The sequence below is a fragment of the Centruroides sculpturatus genome, unplaced genomic scaffold (genome assembly GCF_000671375.1).
Source record: "Centruroides sculpturatus isolate CEXI.00-Female unplaced genomic scaffold, Cexi_2.0 scaffold1232, whole genome shotgun sequence".
In the NCBI taxonomy this organism is placed as follows: Eukaryota; Metazoa; Arthropoda; class Arachnida; order Scorpiones; family Buthidae; genus Centruroides; species Centruroides sculpturatus.
Genome location: NW_019385485.1, coordinates 182,349 through 192,701, shown reverse-complemented (window position 1 = coordinate 192,701; position 10,353 = coordinate 182,349). Strand labels below are relative to the sequence as shown.

At 28.1% G+C, this 10,353-nt stretch overlaps 1 protein-coding gene across 1 annotated transcript in view; it reads left to right on the top strand.

The window, feature by feature from the left end:
• Nucleotides 1-10,353, top strand: part of LOC111639426 (splicing factor, suppressor of white-apricot homolog) — an 88,760-nt gene that overhangs the window by 36,840 nt on the left and 41,567 nt on the right. The gene's annotated exons all lie outside the window — the stretch shown is intronic.

Below are 10,353 nucleotides of genomic sequence, written 5' to 3'. Positions count from 1 at the left end.
ACACTGGCAAAACAAGATGGCTGACACATTGACAGGTAAAACGCACTGAGTAGTGCTCTTGACTGCGCCAGAAAATCGATTGGCGCCCGCGAAAATTCAAAAATACAAAAATGAAGTATATTACCAAGTAACCCAGTGAGAACTGCTTGCCTATCATTTTAGTTCAAAATACAAGAAGTTTTATTCCAAGCAAGCCCGCTAGGTTAATTTCTGCTCTTGCTTGGAATAAAATTTCTCATATTTTATATTAAAATGATAGGCAAGCAATTCTGTAAAAGCACTGGCACTGAACGTTTCGCTTCATGCAGTCTATTTTGCAACTTTTTTAAAATGATGACAATCCCGAAAATCTCGGGATTTATAAAATTTAATCCCGAAAATTTTGGGACTGAAAAGTTGTCGGGATTCCGATTTTCGAGATCCCGGGATCAAATCCTCTACCCATGTTATAGGGGTGTCTACTGTATTTTTAGTTAATTTTTTTATACATGGAGCAACATATTTTAGACATGTGATAAGATTGTCTCAATTAGAATTTTAGATGTTAAATTTTAAATTTTCAAAATTAAAGAATTTGAATAATTGTTTACTATGCATTCACTTCTTATAATGAATGAATCAAAAAACTAGGTGAATGATAATGCATTAATTCTATTCTACTTTTTATTCATATTCTATTTTACTATTTGTAATGAAATTTAAATATACAGCCAAATATTTTGGAATAGACTGAAGAAATTTTGTCATTATGAAATTTTTTATGATATATTAATAGATTTAAAACTTTTGTTTTTGATTAAAGTAATTGCCTCTTTGTTTAATATTAGTTTATTTCATATTATTGGAAGAACAATGATTACATTTGTTATTTAATTATTTCTAAAATTTTATTTCATTTAATACACAATGTTGGCCATTTTGGCAACTGAATTAATTATGATAAAATTTGTATTGTGTTTTAATTTTAATATAATAACAGTAACAATCATTACATTTATTCAATTTTAACAGCATTAATTAAAGTTTTAAAATAATGTAGTTTGTCCTTTTTTTTTTAAATCTGTTATACTTGTCTTCTATTTTTTAATTATCCATTCAAAACATTAATAATTTAATAATAATCACTAATTAAGAAATTGCTAATAATCACAATAAATTAAGAAATTAGTTTGTTTTCTTTTATATATTTAAACTGTGTGTCAAAAGATAAAATCTTCTTTCAGAAGTAAAAGTGATTATATATGAAATATTTATTAAAATAATGTTGATAGTTTTACATATTTTTGTATTTCATTGTAATCTTTTGATAAGTATTTTAAAAAAAGAATATCAATGAAATATTTAATTCTTACTTATATGCAGTGTTTTTATTTTATTTGCCAAAAATTAAACAATGAATGAGAAAGGGGTTAACATTGTATATCCATTGTATTGATTTTTAAAAAGTTTGCCAAAATTTTAATCAAATTGCACAGGTAATTTGATAAAAAGCTATAGACAAGTAATAAATATAGGCCAATTTCAAAACTATTTTTTTTCAGGCAGTAATTTTCAAATTGCAAGTCTGTACATTCCCATTGTTATTTATCTGTCCCTCTATCCATTTTTCCTTAATCTTGAGAACAGAGTTAGATAGATGAAAACCAAGACCAGATATGGAAAGCTTATTTTTAAATTAAAATATGATTAAAAATTGTAGCCTGGCATTGTGAAAATGTCACAATAGGTAATTGTTCGTAACTATTGAAATAAAATTGAAGCTTAATTAAACATTATGTTATTTCTTATGAAGAATGTGAGATCGTATATTTAAACAATAACTTTAATGTAATTGATAAAAACTGGAGTTGAGCTTGAAAAGTACATTGAATTACCTGGAATTATTGAATTAAATATTTTGCTCATACATTTAAGCATTATTATTATTTTTGTATTAATTCAAAATAATAGTAAATAGAGCAGTTTTGTTTTTCTTGAATATTTTATATTCTAATAAAATATAAAGAATTATGAACTATAAAGAATTAAGAATATAATAATTAAAAACATTGACAATGTTTTTAACTTGTTTTTTATTCATTGTTCAATTTTTAGCATTCTGATAAAAATATTACATACCAAGAGTAGTTTAATAGTTAATTTTCTCTCAAATACATTTAAAAATTTTACTTATTTGCTTCTCTTTCAATATTAAATTATCTTCCCATGGTTTTATTTCTCTTTTAAAAGAAATTTATTTTTACTTAAATGAACAATTGTAAGTATNGTTTTTTTTTATAAAAGCTTTTGTTTTCTTTCTTTATAAGTTCTATAATGGGCACAATATAAGGCCTAGTTATGGTACATAAAAAACTTTTTTTGTAAACAAAAAGCATTTCCTTTTATCCCCTCTAGTTGTAAAATAGAAGCAAATGTGACTTTTTAATAAACATCAGTACACACCAAAAATCCAGCATAAAAAGAATATGTTTTCAGTGGTCTTAAGCCACTATTACAAGGCCACATCATTAATATTATTGGAGTTATACAATCATTTGGACAGAGAGGTGTTTCTATTCACCCCAAATTATAGTATATAATTCTAATTTTCATAATAGTTTAAAAGATATTTTGGTTTTGAATATTTGTTAATATATAGTGAAATAGGTAAGTAATTGCAAGTAATAAGAGTTTTTGGAGTTTTTATTTAAACATCAAGTAGATTGCATCTTTAATGCAGCTCAGCTATTCATTATTTTGCAGTAAAATTTACGAGAATTGTATCAGAATCACTGGAATGCATTTAACTCAATAGTAATCTTGGTTAAAATGAATCTGTTTTGGAGTTATACAGGATATGCACAAATTATAGGATGATTTTTTAAGACTAGATTTTTACCAATTCTGAACAGAAATACATATCACCATTTGAAAGAGGAATATTTGCAGTGTTGTACCAATCTTAAATGTGTTTGATATACACCTCATGTATGGCACAACAGATGGTACTCCCATTTTCACAAACTCTATCAAGTATATGTGACATTCTCAATGGTGATGTTAGTGTGCCTCTACAATTCCATCAGTGTAATTGGAAATAGAGGATTGTAAATGTTGTCCTTGAAATTCTGCAAAGTCCAGTGATTGGGATGGCCATATGCAGATGTCTTTGGCCACTGCACAATCAATCACTGGCCTGTCAGAAGTCCATTTAAGTACTCCTGGACATTCAAATGCCAATATGGTGGAGTCCCATCTTGTTGGTAAATGAACTCCTGTCCCTCCTCGTTCATAATTTGTGACATTAACCAGTTTTCCAGAATGTCTAGGTATACCCTTCCCATGGCACTGTTCTCTGTGAAGAAGGATAAACCAAACACTGTCTTCTGGAAATGGCACAAAACACATTCACTTTGGGCTTTCACATTCCATCTTGATGATAGTGTTCAGGATTCTAGGTAGGATCCTCATATTCAGATTTTATTCCTGTTGACCTTTCTGGATAAATGAAGTCATCTTATCACTAAAAATTATCCATTCCAGCAAACATTCATCCACTCCAATTATGGCCAGCAAATTCTCACAAAAGGGCAGCTGCTTGTTTGAATCATCAATCTGAAGTTTTTGTACAGGTACAACTGCAATCATTTCCATAGAATCTTCCTCACTGTGGACTCCAGCATCTTCAATTCCTGACTGGCTCTCCACAGAGATTTTCTAGGGTTCTGAATAAAACTTTTATGCACTCTGTTGACCATTTCTTCAGTAACACTTGGTCTTCCCATGCAATCTTTCTCTTAATGACAGATTGATATCATCTGTCACAAAATTGTTCATACAGTGTTTGGATAGATAACACAGTAGGATCATGATGTCTAAATTGTCATCAAAACACATGTTAATTAAACAGCCACAACATCAGTTACTTTGTACATATTCCAGGACACATCAACTGTGGCTGATTGATAAAGCAGCCTTTCTTCATCATTGTAACTATGTTCTTCACAGGTGAGAAAAGTGCTCTATCATTGATGTGCATTTTTCTCACCTGATGGCAATAGTGCTAGGGCAATTCCAAATGTGCAATCACATGTAACCAACATGTTTTTCAGGTATCAACAAGAATTTTATGGTCCTTGACACATTTCCAACTCACCTATGATGTAACAAAATTGTCCAGTAATTTGTGCAAACTCTGTATATATATTTTTGTGGAAGAACTGTATTTAAAATTAATTTTTGTAATATTCTTGATCAAAATTTTAAAATTTTAATTGTATGCTTTTGGTAGTGGTAGTAGTAATATAAATATAAGAGATATATTTGTTTAAAGTTTTTAACAAAGATTAAGCCACCATCTTAGACAGCAATGATAAAGAATAAACCATCACAAAAGTTTTTAGTTGCATTATCATATACAATTTGAATTTTACTCTTAATTTTACTACCTAAATTACAAAAATGCTTCATTAAGAAATAAAATAATAAAATGAAAAATTTTTTTATTAGAAGACATTAAAATTCAGTTATTTTAAAATTATGACAAATTTATTCATAATATTAACAATTAAGGAAATTTAGTTTTTAATTTCATTTGTGTAATAAAGGAATGATAATTTCTTAAAAGATGAATTTCTGTAGATTACATTTGATTTAAATTTTGATAAAATTATTTGTAATTCTGTAATACTTGTGTAGTAAATTTGTTGAAGTTGAAATATTTTAATAAAAATTTAATTTGTTTAGTAATCATTCAAATTTTAAAGATACAAGAACATTTAAAATAGGATAAAACTAAAGAAATAGTTCCTGAATATATCAAAACATACTATGGAATATGGTTTAAAAATTAGATATAATTGATTAAATAAAATAAAATAAACCTTTAACTATTCAGCAATAAATAATGTTTAATAAAAACGTTTTCAACCGTTTTTAAATGGCCATGTTCAGTTGAACCAATATTAAAAAAAGAACACTAAAAAAAGAATGCATGAAATACAAATTAAACAGAAGCCGAAATGCGCATGCATACTTCATCGGACTTGCGTCTTCTGAAAATCTATAAATAACTTGCAAATAACATAAAAAAATAATAAAGCCACCAAAAAAAGGGGGGAAGAGAATATACGTTGATTACAAGGTGTTAATCTGCGTTATTGTAAAAGGATTTCCAGGCATAAGATAACCCTTCCACATCTCTATGATTAATGCATCCCTTATTTATGTGTGCCTTGTGTATCTCTATCTTTTCAAGGTGTTTCAATGCCTGTCTGGAATTCGTGGCTCTAATGATCGAGGCTTGATCCCAATATACCTCGATCTCTTGCTGTTTGGCAAATGCTGTGAGCACTGTGGCATCTATGTTCTTACTCACAGAGTATTTATGTTCCTTTAATCTTTGTTTTAACTGCCGCGTAGTAGCACCCACGTAAACAAGGTCTGAGTTGAACCGCTGATCCTTTATAGGTATAGAATAAACCCCTGGTAAATTATTTCGCTTTTCCTTTCTCTTATCATTTCTTAACCTTCTGTAGATCGTCGGATTATGCCGATATACTATTTGTAGATTATTACTGTTCGCCACTTTCCTAATCATTTTGTTTAAAAAAGGAAAATAATTAAGAACTACTCTTCGTTCCTGGGTCATTTTTTTGGGATGCTGCCGATTCTGATTCTGAAACTTCGTAATAAGCTCGTCCACCTCCCTCCTCCGATAACCTTGTTGCATTGCTGTCTTAAAAACGGTTGAAAACGTTTTTATTAAACATTATTTATTGCTGGATAGTTAAAGGTTTATTTTATTTTATTTACATTATTCATTCCAGTATAAGTTCTTGTTTTTATTTATTTATTTAATTGATTAAAAATATATGTTTTAAAATATATTATGATATTCTTTGTATATTCTTAGGAGAAAAAGGCCATAAAAATATTAATTGTTCAAGCAATCACAAATTTTATTCTGGATTAAATTTTCTTGAAACATCAGTCTAATCACTATAGTCAGTACTTTAACATCATTCTTAAAGTATTGGATCTGATAAGACTGATCATTTGCAGATATTTAATACAGAATAAAACTTACGACTACTTGAACAGTTTTAACATTTATAATGTTTTTCTTTCACTGAATATATTGAGTCATCTAATTCAAGATGACTTTTTGATGATATATTTTAAATATATATTAATTTAATCTAATAATATAAATTTAATATATTTAAAAAGTGGATAGTATAATATTTACTTACATACCCTATTATTATTTATTATAATAATAATAATGGAACTTTTTGAAGTTAGATTTAAAATATTTCGTATTACAGTAGACCCTCCTATAACATGGTAGATACGTTCCATGTTATATGAATTTCATGTTGTACGAGTCACTTAAATACATGAGCCAATCACAGCCTGGCATGTGTGCAGTTTAGCGGCTACGGCTGTTCAAAAGGTTTTCTTCCATAAAATTAATTGATTCTAGACTAATTTGACTCAACATTTCCAAATCATATATAATTTTTTGGGGATAATCCATATAAACTATGCTATAAACAAAAAAATTGTAGGATTACTTACCAAGTGTGCACCGTTCAAAGATGTCATTGCTTAAGCTTGTTTTTGTCGTGGAGCGGCTCATTGAACAGCGGGCGCGTATTTCCTGATAAGTTATTTTTCTGTGAAAAATTCAATGAACTTTAGAGACATCATTAATATAAATATAATTTTTATTGCTGTTAAATAATAAATGGTTTTTAGTAGGTCTGCTGCTTGTTTAAACTCAACGGTTTGTGCAATGTCCGCTATTGGTCCAGATTTGACCAATCCTGTCAAGACACAAGTTGGCCGTGACAATCTGTCTCATTCTTTTACCGTGTTATACGAGCCTCTTTTAGCGTGTTTTATGAACATGATCGCAATTTTTCCACTGTGTTATATGAATCTGTCTTATATGAACCCATGTTTAGGGAATTCGATCCCGGTCTTTATTTCTAATCCCGGGATTTCGGGATTATACTTAGTCAGTCCCGGGATCCCGGGATTATTTCGGTATTGAGGGTTAATAAAAAATAAGAAAATCTTACAGAAATCAACAAATCAAAATTTAGACAAAAATCAACATATTTTACAGTATACACCTAGCTAATTTAATCACTCTAACTAATCAGACTCAGAGTCAGACTAACCAGACTTAAAATCACTCAGTCTTCATGTTAAATTTATTCTTTTTTAAGCATCACTGAGATCTCTTTAAACTCACATAAATTGAAAAAACCTTTATGTAACAAACTATGCAAATAAACGTTGAAAATTAACAAAAATCTCTCTTAACATCGACTAAATAGACTACTTTCATATAACAACCTAGTAAGTAGGTAGTAAAGTAAGTTTCTTAGCAAAAAGTATTTAAAAATAATATTAATCAGTCACATTTTTCTTAAATATAAAGAAAACTAATCTAATAGGAACATTCTAATTTGAATTGCGAAAATATGATCTGAGAAATAACAACGCATCCTGTGTCTCATCACCAAGTCTGCTTCTCAATTTGTTGCACATATATGCAGCTGCTGAGAAAACGCGTTTAGGTTTGATGGAAGTTGGAGGAATCGTTAGTAAATACTTATAAGCCCGTTCTAGTTATAGCTTCGAGGACACGGGGAGGTTGGAAGAAAACAGTCCGGTCGACACAGATCGGGATTGTAGGAGTAAAGGCTACAATCCCGATTGTTTCGATCATTGTAAGCATGCCTTTCTAAAAATAAACACGTTAATTTTGTAAATTCGGTCTCTGTGTGAGTCTCTCAGCATCCAGCAAACCACTACTCCCAAACGTAAAAAGACTTTCTCGCATCATCCTGACAGATCACGGGCAAGGCGGGGGTCGTAACCTTTTCACCTAAGGTCGACCCCCCTAAGCGAGAGGCGTCGGGTCTATATTAACCACACTGGCAAAACAAGATGGCTGACACATTGACAGGTAAAACGCACTGAGTAGTGCTCTCGACTGCGCCAGAAAATCGATTGGCGCCCGCGAAAATTCAAAAATACAAAAATGAAGTATATTACCAAGTAACCCAGTGAGAACTGCTTGCCTATCATTTTAGTTCAAAATACAAGAAGTTTTATTCCAAGCAAGCCCGCTAGGTTAATTTCTGCTCTTGCTTGGAATAAAATTTCTCATATTTTATATTAAAATGATAGGCAAGCAATTCTGTAAAAGCACTGGCACTGAACGTTTCGCTTCATGCAGTCTATTTTGCAACTTTTTTAAAATGATGACAATCCCGAAAATCTCGGGATTTATAAAATTTAATCCCGAAAATTTTGGGACTGAAAAGTTGTCGGGATTCCGATTTTCGAGATCCCGGGATCAAATCCTCTACCCATGTTATAGGGGTGTCTACTGTATTTTTAGTTAATTTTTTTATACATGGAGCAACATATTTTAGACATGTGATAAGATTGTCTCAATTAGAATTTTAGATGTTAAATTTTAAATTTTCAAAATTAAAGAATTTGAATAATTGTTTACTATGCATTCACTTCTTATAATGAATGAATCAAAAAACTAGGTGAATGATAATGCATTAATTCTATTCTACTTTTTATTCATATTCTATTTTACTATTTGTAATGAAATTTAAATATACAGCCAAATATTTTGGAATAGACTGAAGAAATTTTGTCATTATGAAATTTTTTATGATATATTAATAGATTTAAAACTTTTGTTTTTGATTAAAGTAATTGCCTCTTTGTTTAATATTAGTTTATTTCATATTATTGGAAGAACAATGATTACATTTGTTATTTAATTATTTCTAAAATTTTATTTCATTTAATACACAATGTTGGCCATTTTGGCAACTGAATTAATTATGATAAAATTTGTATTGTGTTTTAATTTTAATATAATAACAGTAACAATCATTACATTTATTCAATTTTAACAGCATTAATTAAAGTTTTAAAATAATGTAGTTTGACCTTTTTTTTTTAAATCTATTATACTTGTCTTCTATTTTTTAATTATCCATTCAAAACATTAATAATTTAATAATAATCACTAATTAAGAAATTGCTAATAATCACAATAAATTAAGAAATTAGTTTGTTTTCTTTTATATATTTAAACTGTGTGTCAAAAGATAAAATCTTCTTTCAGAAGTAAAAGTGATTATATATGAAATATTTATTAAAATAATGTTGATAGTTTTACATATTTTTGTATTTCATTGTAATCTTTTGATAAGTATTTTAAAAAAAGAATATCAATGAAATATTTAATTCTTACTTATATGCAGTGTTTTTATTTTATTTGCCAAAAATTAAACAATGAATGAGAAAGGGGTTAACATTGTATATCCATTGTATTGATTTTTAAAAAGTTTGCCAAAATTTTAATCAAATTGCACAGGTAATTTGATAAAAAGCTATAGACAAGTAATAAATATAGGCCAATTTCAAAACTATTTTTTTTCAGGCAGTAATTTTCAAATTGCAAGTCTGTACATTCCCATTGTTATTTATCTGTCCCTCTATCCATTTTTCCTTAATCTTGAGAACAGAGTTAGATAGATGAAAACCAAGACCAGATATGGAAAGCTTATTTTTAAATTAAAATATGATTAAAAATTGTAGCCTGGCATTGTGAAAATGTCACAATAGGTAATTGTTCGTAACTATTGAAATAAAATTGAAGCTTAATTAAACATTATGTTATTTCTTATGAAGAATGTGAGATCGTATATTTAAACAATAACTTTAATGTAATTGATAAAAACTGGAGTTGAGCTTGAAAAGTACATTGAATTACCTGGAATTATTGAATTAAATATTTTGCTCATACATTTAAGCATTATTATTATTTTTGTATTAATTCAAAATAATAGTAAATAGAGCAGTTTTGTTTTTCTTGAATATTTTATATTCTAATAAAATATAAAGAATTATGAACTATAAAGAATTAAGAATATAATAATTAAAAACATTGACAATGTTTTTAACTTGTTTTTTATTCATTGTTCAATTTTTAGCATTCTGATAAAAATATTACATACCAAGAGTAGTTTAATAGTTAATTTTCTCTCAAATACATTTAAAAATTTTACTTATTTGCTTCTCTTTCAATATTAAATTATCTTCCCATGGTTTTATTTCTCTTTTAAAAGAAATTTATTTTTACTTAAATGAACAATTGTAAGTATTGTAGATACATTTTATAAATTAATGCTTTTGAAAATAATAAATTTCTCATTGAATATAAATTAAAGTTTTGTTATGAATGTAATATAATTTACTTAATAATTTTATGAAATTTGTAATAATAATTATGATGACTTGATGGAATATATTCAATTTGTAATT